General features: G+C 37.4%; 1 long non-coding RNA gene across 1 annotated transcript in view; it reads left to right on the top strand.

Moving 5' to 3' along the window:
• Positions 1-14,908, top strand: part of LOC135296763 (uncharacterized) — a 38,312-nt gene extending 23,404 nt beyond the window's left edge. Inside the window, exons 2-3 of the long non-coding RNA XR_010358769.1 lie at positions 11,093-11,148; positions 13,762-14,908. This is a non-coding gene — a long non-coding RNA (uncharacterized LOC135296763). The remainder of the gene's footprint in view (positions 1-11,092; positions 11,149-13,761) is intronic.
• The last annotated feature ends 494 nt before the right edge of the window (positions 14,909-15,402 follow it).

Raw genomic sequence — 15,402 nt, 5'->3', positions numbered from 1 at the left:
AGTGCCCAAGTGCTAGCGAGTCTAAATTCCTGACCTCTGATCTGGAGAAGTTACTGAATGCATAATGTTGAAGAATAGCAAAAAGGGAAGAAGTGTAATAAAAGATAATAGCAGTGACTTCTACTACCCACATCCAATCGAGAAAGAAGTTATCTAAGGACATTGTAGCACTCACAGAAGCAGCTAAAAAGAAAGCAGGAAGAAAGAGAAAACAAATTAGGATTAAAGTTCAAAATGCTGTTTGAGGTAAGCAAGATCCTCTGGAAAATGGAGAGAGAGCAGGAATGGAGCCAAAAGTAAAGAGTGCAAGCTATGATAAGAAAAAAAAGAAGATGAAAATTCTGAAGAATGGCAATTACTTGATAATAAGGGTTATTTAAATATGTGAGATACTGTAAGCCCATCTGTCCACAGGATTTCAAGGATGCAAGGAAAGCAATTAAGGGGAACAGGGTTCTTCCAGAGAGTTTTGACAACTTCTTTGATTGCCAGCGGGGTAGATGGTACAGAGGAATGCAGTGAATTTGTGGAAGAGTCAAATTAGTTTCACATTGGTGCTGTGCAAAATGCACAAAAGCATTGCCTTGCAATGCCAGGCCATCTGTGTGACCTACCTGGGGTTGTGGCTGGAAACACTTCTTCCAGAGCTGGTGACAACCGGCAGGATGGGGACTTGGGTGGATGGGCTGAATCCGTGGGAGCTGCCTCTGCTATTTCCGAAGGTTTTTTTCATGTTGTTACAAGCCTCTGGTTGTTCAGCTCTGCTGCTCGCCCTGCCTCTCTGGGGAGCAAAGCAGTCAGGACAGTACTGGCTAATGAACGGAGCACAACAGCAGGAGGTCTTCCACCCTGGTTTTACTTAGCAAAACTCCTTCACTCACAAAACAAGTTTAATGCTGTCTGTGATACAGTGTATGGCTACTGTACCTTGACTTTCAATTACATTAAATCCTATTATAATCACTTTCTTTATAACAAATCCTCTTTAACACCTGAAAAGCTCAGTTCCCATGGGTGCAGTGCTGTGTTCTTGAAATAAAAAACAGTGGAATTCTAATGGAAATGCATTAACTGGGAGAATACTTTGAAAATGTGCCTGGCATGAAAGGCCTTCAGCACGCAGCTTACATTCAAATAGCAGAGGAGAAAAAATTTCCAGAGCCAAGCACTTGTACACCAGCTGCCTTAAGATAGAGTGTCTGAATCACTGTGTTATCACAGTAAAACATCTTGTATGGAAAATCATCACTATCCAAAGACAGGTCAAGTACAGGTTATCTAAGTACTGTTATTATAGAACTGAATGTTTTCCATCAAAACAGGAGCAAGAATTTGAAGAGATTTACGGTGATGGCCAAGAGGCTCAGCAGTATAGTTGATAAACCATGGAGCCTCTTTGCGATTCTTTTATTTGTTGTTGCTGCTTTTTTTTTTCTGGCTGGCACAAAGGCACCAAAAGTAGTGTGCCACTATTTGTTAACAATTCTTTTCAGGGTTCTACCCTTCCTGGAAAAAAATAAAAAGATTTTGTGCATGATTCACATGATGTTTGGTTTTTCTTATATATGCTGTTTTCTGTTAAAATGAGAAATAATGACTCAGTTCACTGCATTGGGGGAGACAGAGAGAGGGGGGAAGAATATTCTAATACAGATGCAAATCTGGTACCTCCATCCAAACAACTAGGGCTTTCTCAATGCATTTTACATACAGCTTGAAAAGGAAATGCTCACTCAGGGGTTCTGGGAGGTAGCAGGTAAAATGAATGATATGAATAATTCATGCCTTTAGGGTACCATACACATCTTGGTCTGTTTTCCATGCTAGTTGGGTTTGCTGAGGGAACCTGAAAGCCTGAGCCCCACCTTCATGCTTACAAACTACCCGTGGGGTTCTCTCACACACTGGCCAAATACTGGAGAATAGATAACAGTTTTGCATGCAGTTTTTAGCAGTAGAAAAATCCTCAACCCTATTCTTATCCTGAATGCTGGTTCATGCCTTTGCTTTCTTGGCACTACCCCTAGGTGGGGAATACACTGCAGACACAGTTTGTAGTAAATGCTTTCTTGTGTAGATCTTGCTTGTGAAATAATTTAACTTACACTTTAACTTACATGATCCCTCTTGGTACATACATACCTTCTTTAAATGTCACCAGATTTGGTTGCATTTCAACCAAATTTCTGGCAGTGGTTCTGGTAAATGCTGTGCCAAGCTGGGAGGACTACTTGTGTGTCCTTCTAGACCTCATCAGCAACAAAAAAATGAAATAATGATCACAGTTTTCCAGCACAGGCAACTACTTTCTGACCTGTTTTAGTGATAGTGGGGCCCCACATGAGTTTATGGTGACTGTGAACCTGCACCCTGAAGGGTTGGGTTCTGTCATTAAGTATGTCCACACATTTCTCCTTGATTTTCAAGCTAGGGACACAATAGTGTATGCAGGCATGTTCTGCTGCTAGAATATGGCAAAATGTGGTGGCTTTGTTGAATGGTGAATGTGCACTGACATAAGGCAATACTCTCTTCCAAAGGGAAAAAAACCCATTATTTTTTTCTGTATAGAAAACTTTTTATAGATTATTGTGTGTATAATTCTGCGGAAGTACCATACTTCTTGCAAAATGGAGCTAAAAAATTATCTGAATTTTGTGGAAAGGTTATGTAACTGTACTCTTTCTTTAAATAGTACTTTTTATTCATACTGCTTACTTTCTCATCAGTAGGAAAAAAAAATATTTTCCTAGCACAAAAGGTAATTTCCAAAGGACTGTAATTAGTTCGTGAAAACTCTGCCTTTTGTCATATCTCCTCAGTTGAAATGGAAAAAAAAAGGATGGACCTTTTCTTTGTTAAAACAAAAACATAGCATATGAGGTAAGGGAGCCTAAAGGAATCATATGACAATTTGTGTCTTAGGTCTACAGAAAATGATATTGCAGCAGTACTGTAGATTCATGACTTCTCACTTTGATTGCCAACTTTTGGAAAACCTAGAAGTGGTAACTGTCATCTATTTCTTTGCTCATCTCTCCTGAGAGAGAGCCTGGAGTCTTATGAAAAAGAGGTATAGTTCAAGTGCTAATGAGGAGATAAGAAGGAAGCTATAAAAGCCCTAATACTGCAAGGTGACTCTAGCACAGTCACATACACTTCTGATCTCTGAGGATCACCTGAGTTCACCACTGTTTTTTGGTCCCAAACAGGAGGGAAGGGGTACTAACAGAAGGAAAAAGATTGCTAGAGTTTTGGGTAAAATGAAAGGAAAGAGATGAGGAAAGAAGAAAAAAGGAAAGACAAACATTGATGGCAGTGGATAATAAAGAATGGCAACTAAAAAGATATTCTGTCAGAAATAATATTTTAAAGAAATGTAATAATTTAATTTTGGGTGATGTTTTTAAAATTGTGTAAAAATACGTTTTAGCAATAGTCAAAGACAAGAAGAAAAGAAAGAAATTATGGGAACAAGAGGAACTAAAATCTTCTCATCCTCTCATGTTCATCTTTCTTGTATGTTCTTATTGTGAAGCACTGCCAATAAGTGATTTATTTTTTAATAATAAACACATGATGCAACCATTTCTGCTGTATCCCCTAGATTACGGTCATGGATGAAGAAGGGAGAAATATCTTCTGAACAAAGGTTCTTATTTACATAAAGATATAGCTAATCCTAAAATCATAAAAAATGATACTGTAAATAAATTGGGGGCCTATAAATAGAACTCAATTTTAAAGGGCTTACTTAAATAGGCTCAAACCACAAAATAGAAGTTTATTGAAATATGGTTTTAAATAGAAGTTTATTTGAGTAGGCACAAGCCATAAATTTCAAATCCAGATTTAGAAACCCCCAAATTTTAGGAGTGTTTGGAGCTATGGTTTTTGTTTCATCCCATTATAGCAGAGGTTACTTTTCATTTAGATTAGGGTTCATATTTCATATGCATCCAAAATCTGGAGCTTGATTATGTGCTCTGCTTAAAAACTATAACTAAAGAACTTTATTTTTGCCAGTTGTATTCCAATCAATGATTTTCTTTTGTAGTTCTGTTGTTCTGTAACAACCATTTTTAACCTGAGGTTTTTCAATAAGCATAAAGACATTGACCATTAAGTTAATGAAATTAGTGAAGGTAGAAAAACTATAAAAAACATTATAAGGTATTACTGAACATGCATCTAAGGAGATTGGGAATACTATATGGTTTATTACTTGAGGAGCAACGTGGGATACTGTAACTAAAATCTGTTTCATAATTCATATACACAAGAGGATAGACTTAGGGTTGCAAATGGTGTAACTCAGCATAAATTTAATGGAACTATGCCAGTTTATAACAGGAGGCTCTCTACATCTCAGAGGGGTTGACTTTTACTTCTGAAAAAAAATATCAGAGCAGTGACAGCAACTCCCACTGCAGCTGGCATGGAGGGGCTAGGTGGCAAAAAGCTGGTGTTGCCCTTGGTGGGAGCTGGCTCTGACAGCAAGCAGTGGCCATGGTTTGACTAAAGGGTTGTCCCTGTGGGGCTAGAGAAGAAGAGGTGGGGTTTGATTTTCTCTGAACTAGGAAAGGAAGACACTGCTACATAAGCATGCTGCCAAAGCTGCAGCACCCCATCATTAGTCTGCCTGGTTTCTCTGCTGGGAAGATGGGCACAGGGAAAAACATTCCTGTAAGGAGGGCAAGGTAAATACAGCAGTAAATGGCAAAGCAATGTGTGACTGAAGCTTTTTGGTAGGGCTCTTGGCTAAATCTGATGAGTCATTATGCTTTGGGGAAGCAGAGCAGCCCGTGTGGAACACAGGATCACGTCACAGGGAACTGCATCTTTCCTGATGCAAAACAGGCTGCTACTGCAGCAGGTGAAGAGATGCCTCTTAAGAAATGACACCACGTTGCTTGACATATCTGCTCTTTGGACTCAGTTCTGTTTGCAGCAGCAAAGCGAGCTACAGGGTCCTCAAGTGAAAATTTGACAGTGGTGAAGCCCATGAGTTTTTTGTTATGACCTGCAGTGTAGCAGGGATTTTAGCCTTAGGTCAAATCTGCTCTGAAAAAGTAATGTAAAAAAAAAAAAAAAGTCCAGGTCCTCTGAGACGGGAAGTGCTTAAAATTCCCTTACTAAGATTGCGCTATTCTGCCCTTTGAATACTTTGCTTACACCTTTGTAGGTGGCCTGACTACACAGAAGAGTTGGAAATTAGAGTGGAGGGCAGTCAGTGTTAGCAGATATTTGTTGATTATAGCAAAATAAACTAAGGGGAATACAGAAAAATTTCTTAATTGGTCTCAAATTACATGGCCATCCTTACTGGACTTCTCATAGATTCCTTGAAATTTTACTTGTGTGATTCACTATTTAGCCATGTCTGCCTTCCAGTCAAAAGGAGTAAAAAGATATTTTGCTTACCATTCCATTAATTCTTTAACACCTGCTCAAATGCATGATTCTCCAGGCTGTAGCATGCTCAGAGATGAGAGCCTGTAGGATAAATACTAGCTAATACACTAGAAATAATGCAGTATCCCTGTGGAAGCAGAATTAAGTACTTGATTTTGGCTGGGTGTATGGTGAAGCTGCTAGGAAGAAAAAAAGAAGAAAAAAAAAAGGGATTGCAGAACTGTTATACAGTGTTTTAGAAATTTTATATACCTTCTTGTGTAGCTCCTGTAGGGCTGCTGGAGACCTAAAGGAAGCTCAGTTCGATTAATACAAGGCAGGCAAACCTTTTCAAACAGCAGATAGCCTTTGAGTTTCAGAAATGTATCTTATGCTTTTGGCAAAGGTTGATGAGTCATATATATTCCTTGTGTGTTCAACATGAGGATCAGGCTAAAATTAACCCCATTCTGAGGCAGAAGGTAGGCAACTTGACACTGTGATCCATTATGCTAAAGAGAAATGTTTCTGTCTAAACCCAGAGGTAAACTGCACAGACAAGGAGTCATTGAAATGAATTATGTGGCCAATCTTGTTAGGCCTAGGTCAGAAGCAGAGATATCTCTCTATTTCTGTTCCTCCACCTCCTAAGTACATTTAGCCTTTACACTATTAAACTTCCCTGGGCCCTTTTTTAAAATGTCACCTGCTCCACAGATTCCAGCATTTTGTATTTTTAGATGCTGGGGTCAGGATGAGTGCAAAAATAATGACATTTCTGCCCTTACAAGTAATTCCTTCATTTTATTGCTTGTAGGAATGAGCCATAATACATAGTGAAGGAAAACTGCTTAACCACTTTAACCTCTCACAGTCTGAGAGAGAAATTACAAAGGAAAGGAGCCTCTTCCTAACCCAGTAACCTTCCTTGTACCTATCACCACCATGAAGAAGTCCCTTCCTGGTGTGCTTTTGAAGCTGCTTGCATGGTGGACAATGGGGGAGTGTATTGTAAGGCATTTTGTCCCTGTAACCATTATGGAAATCAGCTTTGCCAGAAACCCAGATGATCTGATACTCTCATTTCTCCAATCACATTTTTTTTAAAAAAAATTCATTTAGCACTTACTATTTTTTCCCTTCAGAGCAAGGTCAAATGCTTGTTCTAGGCTCTCTTTCTGTCTTTGAATTAAGATCCTTTTCTCCCCCTCTGCCCCCCTTAATGTGCAAGGCTATGTCACTGCTCCTGAACAAGGAAGTGAAGCTGTTTTATGTGGAATCAATTATCACTGGCAGACCCCAACATGCCATTTTCAAATGGAAGATCTGGCTTAATTTTTTTTCCTCCAAGACAAGTCTGGCTGCTGAGACCACAGTAACTCCCATTTTATTCGGGGGATGGGGATATTTTCTCAAATGAACATCTACTTTCAAAACATAAAAAAGAAACCCTTACCAAGCCATTTTTCACTTTTTAACTAGAGGGTCCATTTTATTTGAGACCTGGCCGTAAGTGTGATAAGAGCTTCTTCTCAGTGTCACTGTATTTTAAGGTTTGGACCAGTAATTCTGGTCTTCAGTGCTTAATTGTCTCAAAATGGGGTTTTCTGTTCCTGCCTTTAACCAGCTGAGATTGCTTCGAAATCTGAAGAGCAAGACTATCAAAGGGAAAAGACAATCTCACAGAGGTATTCTCAGAAACAGTGTATTAAACTGAGTCTTCTGGGAATACATTTAAAAAAAGGATCTGATTTACCATAAGGCTGCCTTGCAGTGGTTAGCCTGGTGTAGTTTTCCCCAGGGGAATACATTCAAGTGTGGTGGTGGGGTAAAGAAAAGCATGTGTTTTTTATTAAGAACTTTTAGCCCTTTACCATTTCTGTAAGGAAACACCACCACAGATGATAACTGAGCAAAGGAAAGATCGTATTTTAAGTGAATTCCTATGCAATCAGTGATGATTTTTCATGCCTTTTCATCACTTTTATTAGTATTTTAAAAGAGCAATAAAGAATACATAGCTATTAAACCCATGAAACCCTTCACAAACCCTCTGATGCAAAAAAGAAAGAAAAACAATTTAAACCATTCATTATAATTTCAACGTTTGTCAAAAACTTGATTTAAAAATAGAAAGGAAGGAGAAATTACGTGTTGATCTATATTTAGTGTAATCAGGCTTTTGAATGAAGTTTTGAGGCCCATATTTTCATAATTGTGTGTGTGCAACTGATTGGAATTTTATGGCAGGCAAGCTTTCCTTGAGGGAGGGAGATAGATTACTGAGTCAATATTTGAGGGCTCTTTTGTTTTGCTTTGTTTTAATGTTATTGGAAAGTCTGGGTGGCAGCCATGATAAGTGCTTTACAGCTCACAGATTATTAAAAAAAAAAGAACTAATTATTTTTTAAAAAAGGAATCAATTGCTTGCACATGGCCAGCACAGGAGAGCAGTGGTTTAAAATATTTGTCGTGTGTGCTTTACATCCATGGAAATAGCATATGAAACTGTACTAATGCTTATTTGAGAAGAGACTTCTGGATCAAGTTAGTTTGTATTAGAAATTCAGACCTCATTTGAATGATATCTGTGAGGCCTTTAGTGAAATGAAGAGGCAGGGGAAGAAGGGTGTTGTGCTGTCTGCTAAATATTAATAAACAGCAAAGTAGAAAGTTTTGCTCAACACAAAAGCTTTTAAAGTATACTTCCCCTGTGATAAAAACATCCTTGGTATCTCAACAGCTTTGAGTAATTCTTAAGAATCTATTGAAAAAAAAAGAAGAGTATATCTTTATATATCATTACCCACTTCTATCCATGTATAGGTAAGTTTATTCCAGCAGGATGCAGGTGACCCTTAGACCACTACTGCCTACATACAATATTTTCAGAATTCTGGGAAACACATTAAGAAGTTACACTTCTGGAAACAATACTCCTCTGTCAAATCCCATAAAGCAATACAAACCAGAGAGATTCCATAAACTTTGCAAGTTTTCTACAGCCATGTTTCTTGAAAAAAGCAACTCCCCTGTTGCCCTTGGCTCCAAGTAAGTTTTTTGACTTGTCTTTTGCCATGCACTTGGAATAGAATGAATCCTTCAGCTTAATGAGATATTGTCAATTAAAGAAGCTGAGAGATCAGATTTTATTCTTTTTTATTGCTTTTTAAATGCTTTACAGAACCAAACATTAATTAAAGTATATAGGTGCACATGTGTGCCCACATATACACTAAATGTATGTACTACCACATGTAGTACTAAATGGAGCAACATTTTATCTCCTAAAATTTCAATTAAGTATTTTTTAAACAGACATAAAATGGAACCACCTTCTATTTGAAAAACTTGACTTCAAATGTTGTGTTTCATTCTTTTGGTGTTTCCAGCCTTCTGTGTTTCCTGGAGTGCAGTTGTGTAATCTCACTAGAGAAAACATAAAAGACTTACAAACTGGACTTCATAAATCTGAAGTAACCTAAATAAATTGCTGCTTTAAGAAAAGTAGCCATATTACCTTGTTGTTTCTCTGTCGTCTTATACAAAACAATTTTGTGCCACACTGAACACTGTATAATTTGTGTTAAAAAATGTGTAGAGTCATAATTTCTGATTTATTCTCATGTTAGTTTAGGCTGGCCATAATAATATCAACACTATCTAGCTCTGAATCCTTAATTGAGGGGTCTTTTGCTATGAGAGTTCATAGCAAAGAAGGAAATAAAAAACAAAAAGAAGAAAAAAATGCTAAGTATATGTTTTCCTGATTTTAAAGTTGGGAAGCAGAGACAAAGTAGAGAAAAGTGATTTTCTCAGTGTCACCTATGAGGCCAGTGGCACAAAGGGGGACAAAATCCAGATTTGCCAAGAACCAATATGACATGGCATCCACTTTCTCCCCTGTCATGGTTGATATCACACACACTCTTCCTCAGGCTACTTGTCTACTAAGCAAGCACAAGAATGATTTTTCTCTTGTTTATTATCACTCAATCTATTTTTTTTCCCCAGAAACTATGCACAGGAGACCCATGTTGAATTTCACATCTCAGAAGCAGACATTTTTGCAGGAGCTGTGTTACCACCTTTTTTTACTTTTACAATGAGACTATATCCTTCGTTCTTCCATTCCTCATAAAACTGACAAAATCATTTCCATCAGAATTTCTTTTTAAGAATCACCTCAGGCACAAAATAATAATGAAAAATTGAAGATAGCCGTAAGACTGAATGTTTGGAGAAATCATATTCATGACACTGGTGTCTTAAATGCAACATATTTGGTTTTAGGACCTACTTAGGAAGGTAGTCATATTCATGGCCATAAGCAGTGTTTGGGACACCTTGCAATATTCCCAACAGCTTGTGTCCGAGGTGTGGCTGGCTGAGTTTTGCCCTCCAATAACAGAATGTTTCTTCTGGACTTATTTCTTGATAGCTGCCATGGTTAAGGACTCACATGTATTAAAACTGAAAATATGTAGGTGGACACCACTTTCATTTCACTGAGGCAGGTGGCAGATCACTTGAGAATTAGGCTGAGATGGTAACTGCTACCATTAAACCAGACTTTTGGAGGTAGTAAGGATCCAGCAATAAAGTGCTGACTGTAATAAAAAAAACAAAAAAAACCTCCAAACAAGTAAAAAACTCAATGTCTCATACATCTTTCAAAGGTCCATGTGATTTTCTTTGTCAGATGTCTGTGAAAGAGAGCAGATATGGCATGACAGCTTTGCAGCAAGCTTTGGTTTAGTCCAGGGAAAGATGGAACTGGAATTTTGGAATTCGAAAGATGTTCTGTCTGTATAGTGGAAGAGCTTGCTTTCTCCTCTTCAGCTTTTTGAGATGACTGGAAGAGTGAGAAGGTTACAAACGCTTCACCTGAGTTTCTCTGGCTGTGGAGCAACAGCAGGGAGATCTAGACTTGGTATCTTGTATCTTCATATTTTTCTTATTTTTTTTCAGAGGAAATTCAGCTCCAGTGGTGTCATCACCTGGCTTAGTGATGACTTTGCAGTCCTCTGACTTGTTACATTAGGATAAAATTCACTGTGCTTACAGCCGTATCCTGCCATGGAGCTGCGTGCTCCTGACTTCAATGGGAATTCTCTATATGAAACAATGACTGGAAATGCCTGTAGAATTGCATACAGTGACATTATATCCCATGAAAGCAGCAAAGAACAATAGCCAAAGTTCTTCCTAGGCAATAAAAATATGTCTGGTTTCTTTACTTTTTCTCCTCCCCCCCATCCTGGGAAGGATGAGATGAAAATTTTGGGGCTGTTAATTTCTAACATCCCTTTTCATTGAAAGAGATCTTAAAAATATGCCACAATGTAACAATTCTATTGACAAAGTATCCATTGAGGAAGTTTTTAATAAAAAATAGGCACAACTGACATTTAGTCTTGTAATTTTATTAATTCTAAAAAAGGAAATGAAAGAGTTTTCTTTTGCTAAAATTAAACAATGAGCCCTAACAACAGGAATGATACTGGGCTTGATCCAAAACCCTCTGAAGTTAATGCAGAGACTTGCATTGATTCTAGTGGGCTTTGGGTCAGACCAATTTTGAATTAAAGACAAAATATTAGCTTTGTTACAGAAATGTAGTTGTCCTCATTTGCTTGGTATCCCACACCTGCTGTTCACATAGTGCACATATTTTAACCTGTTTAATCTTCTTCAGGTGTGATACAAATCTTTGAATGAAAAGAAACAGCTGAACCACCACACAGAGCACATGTGAGTATTGTCCTGGAGAACAGAGAATCAACAAAATTAATGCTTTCTTAGCTGTATAAAGATACTATTTTTCTTGTTCTGCATAGGGAATTTTTCCCCTTCAGCATGCACACAGGCAGGGATTTCTCCCTAAAAGATCTTGTAGGTTAGAGAAGTGTCTCCCTCTAACTGCACCCTTTTTCTACCACATACTCTCAAGCCCAAGACCTTATTTGGGGAACCAGAGTTTTCTTAGCCATTTTCTTCCCAAGCTGTCTGTGACAAACAGGATTCCTAAGAATGGTGTATTGCTCACAAGTGTGTCAGCAAACTAGTCATTTACAGAGACCAGAATTTTTTCATAAATATGCCCACTTATTTGGGAAGGGTTTTCAAAACATTTGTTCCCTTTACAATGGGTGTGGCACTGTGAGATGAGAGTTTCCTCCACATAAGTTGGGATCAAATTACCCCACCCAAATAAACCAATAGCTAATATGACTCCAACAGCCAAAACAGATTTTCCTCTCTCATAGGGGAAAGCATCCATATTTTAAGTTTGCATTGCATCCTATCAGATAATGTTAGACCTTATAATCTAATGCAGTACTTACAATACCCATAAATCATTCAATCTGACATAAATGCAGAGAATATTAATTCTTTTCTTTGAGCAGAATGCAATCATGCCTTCATACTGCCTTAAAACCAGTGAGGAGTCATATCCAATAACTATCCCAATTATCTTTCAGCACAATGTTTTCCACCTGCAAGGAATGATTATATGTCAGTAATGATGATAAAGTCCTTAAAGAGATGTTGATGCCTCATGGAAAAATTTGAAAGACATATTGTTTAGAGAGAGTTCTGCTTACAGACTGCATCACATATATCTGATGTATTTCTTTTCCCTATATTTTATTACTAAGGACATATGCATAAAGAGATATTGTGTGTCAGGAAAATAATCATTATACAGCTAAAGTAGAAACTGGCAATCATGTGTGTTCTATTCTTGTTTTGACAGAGACTTCACAATGACCTTGGGGAAGTTTTGTAATTGTTCTGTGTCCTACTCCAATGTAGAGTGGAGGCAATGCCTTTATGAGGCTGAGTGCCAATCCAGGGCAAGGTGTTCCATATGTAGGATGGAATGTGCTAGGAAAGGGTTAGAGCATGTTCTTACCATTTACACCACAAGTTGTAGTTCTCTTCCCATTGAGCCTAAGCGCAGAGATTAATATCTCTCTGTTACTGTTTAGGTGCCATAACAGAATGTACTGAAAGTACATAATAGATGTACTGAAAAAATTGCAATTTAAGTAGTAAAAATCAAGGTAAAAAGGGACAGAGAAGAAGTGATGTTGAGAGGGGACAGTCTTTTATCAAAGTTACAATAGTTTTAGATATCAAAATATAGAAAATAATTTATATTTCATGTCTTGGTTGTTACCTCTATATGGGGAGACAGAAATAGAGCTGTCCTAGACCCACTGAAGCTCCACCCTGCCAGAGATGTTAGATAATTTCATTAGTTGGAGCCTCTTGTTACATGAGCATGGCTGGATGGCTTTTAGACAGGATCTGTCAGAGGAGCTTTGGTCTCTCTGTGTGAACAACTCTGGGTCTCACAGCAAAAAAATGTGTGCTAAGCCACAGCCCCTCTGACTGCAGGAGGTAGTGAATGTGCTTACGATGCAGAATTCAACTGATTTGCAGACCTCACCAACATTCACTCAAAATCTGCTTTCCTAGCAGCACCATTCTGAGTGTGTTTTAATGAGCTGTACCTCCTGCAAAAGAAGCTGAGTACCAGAAACATATTGCTTCCAGTTCCCTCCCTCTTTTCTTCCCTCTGTTTTTTCCTCTCTCATTCTCTCTCTCATTCTCTCTCTCTCACTCCTGGAAATCCTTGAAGAGACTCATCTTGTTATTTAAAGGTTTTCCAAAGCATAGGCTCTGAATTTCAGGGTTCTCTTCACCTGTTTATATCTTTAAAGCAACATGAACATCTTTATACTAAGTATCAGTTTTCACAATAACCAAATGCTAATATCCACAAACAAAATTTTCACAAGTCAGACTCATACATACAAAAGTTTTAACCACCTGCAGCTCCCAGTAACTTTTGCAGGATTAGCACTGACTCCATTTCAATACAGAAAGTCACCTCTCTACACATGTCTGTGTTTGAGTTTGCAGGACATGCTGTGGGCAGCCAGGAGGAAAGTTATGCTCTTTGCAGGGAAAGTTTTGCTCTTTGTCAGCTTGTTACCATGTGACTGACAGTCCAGCAAGTGAACCACAAACGTTTACATGATCACCTGGACTTTTAATTTCATCCCTGTACTATCTCCCCTAATTTTTGAATTTATCTATCTCTTTTTTTTTTTTTAATTGACAGCGCTTCTTGATCTGGCTGTCATCATGCAAACTGTATTGTTAAATGGTTTTAATAACTTCCTGCATGTGCAGCAAGTAGTATCTAGCATATGTTAAGGGACATATGTCAGTCATAATTGACTTACACTTAGATTTCATTTCTTTTGTGGGTTTAAAGCAGATCCTTAATGCTACTTGAATTTTTTTTTTTTTTGTGGTTACATTTTAATACTTTTTTGTTAAACCTTCCAGAACAATGTCCTTTCCTGGCGGGTGATACATCGAAACCACAAGTGCCAGAGGGGAAAAGACCTGCCATTGAAAAGCTTGAAGATATGAATGACAGATTGTTCACTTGACTTGCACATTCAAAAATATGTATTTTGTCCTTACCAGAGTGAAACGGTTGCTTTGACATAATTGTGGTCTCTTGTATGATGTTATTTCATAGTGTTGAAGCAATTATAATTCTAGTTCAGATGTGAATATTTTTAAAAAAGAATTATTAAAGATGGTAATTTTAAATACTCAGGCACTGACATTTTTATGTTAATAATGCTGGTTTTAATTTCTAAAAAATTTAAAAATATGTCACTATAGGGAACTTTTGGATTTAGTAAATCTGCTAGCTACAAAATTCCCTTTTAAAGAATTAAACTTCTTTATAATCCAACTCTAGCAAACTAGTTATTTTCCAGAGGATGTTAGCATTCATGAGATGTATTTGATTTACAATTCTAGAACATCTGTTTGCTCAAAGAAAGCATTAGTGTAAACAATAAAGGGGTATTCATATTACTTTGCTAATATTTTGGCCTCAGTTTGAAGCAACTGTATAGTTTCAATCGCTCATGTCCACTTTCTGCTTAAACTCTCAAACGCAATTAATTGTTCTTTTCATTATTTACGATCTTCATACCTGTTCATTAGGAGTTATAGGGAGTCACAATCAAATTTATGTTGTTCAGTCGTTCTTTTAGAGCAACAAAGAGCAGCAATCCAGTTTCATCCACTGCCAAAGCATTTCCTGTCTGTTAACCCTATTTTATTATCAATCCCCTTTTGCACAGCATCACGTGTCTATTCTCAAAGCCTTCTTAGCACTAGGATGAAATATAAATATCTAATACCAATTTCAAGTAATGTGAAAATGTTAGAATGGCTATTAAAAATGTTGGGAATAATATTTGAAGAAATTGATCCTCTTTTTTTTCAACTTCCTGATATCATAGTGCCTAATTTTTCCCTCTTTGGTTAGAAACTATTGATATAGCTCACTATAAATGTTATCACCAAGAAAAACAGAAATTTTAACACTTTACAGGGGAAACACAAATCAGCACTTTGAACATGAATGTGGTATCACGGTAATGATAAAACTCCAGAGGTTTGAACTGAGAAAACTGTTAGGATTGCTCCAGCTTCAATGAGCAGAGAAACTGAAAGCAACTTTCCAAAACATATTGAACAAATGCCAGACGAAGGAGGTTCCACACCAAGTTGGGAAAGCACTCAAATGTTTATCTTCAGGACCTCAAAACTCTTAGCCTAAATATTTTCTGTTAGAAATTGTGATGAAGTTTGCATTGCTCAATAATGTTGGAGGAAATCAGAAAAACTTTTAAACTTTAAAAATGGGTAAGCTGTGAGGGAAGGGTACTTTAATTTTACATTATCTTGGTCAGAATCCGAAAGATGCAATACATTAACATCTGATTGGGGAAATAGGCAAAAGTGAAGAGAAATATTATTTGTCCTACATTTGATTCAGTCTCAGAAACGGGGTGGAAAAGTTGCCAACATAATTTTATGTTTTATATTTTGATGTATACCAGAGAAACTGCCTGTTAGGCAGTGCACAATCTAAATAAAAACAAGGACAACAGGTATATT

The sequence above is a fragment of the Passer domesticus genome, chromosome 3 (assembly GCF_036417665.1).
Source record: "Passer domesticus isolate bPasDom1 chromosome 3, bPasDom1.hap1, whole genome shotgun sequence".
Classification (NCBI taxonomy): Eukaryota; Metazoa; Chordata; class Aves; order Passeriformes; family Passeridae; genus Passer; species Passer domesticus.
This window is presented reverse-complemented; position numbering and strand designations above follow the sequence as displayed.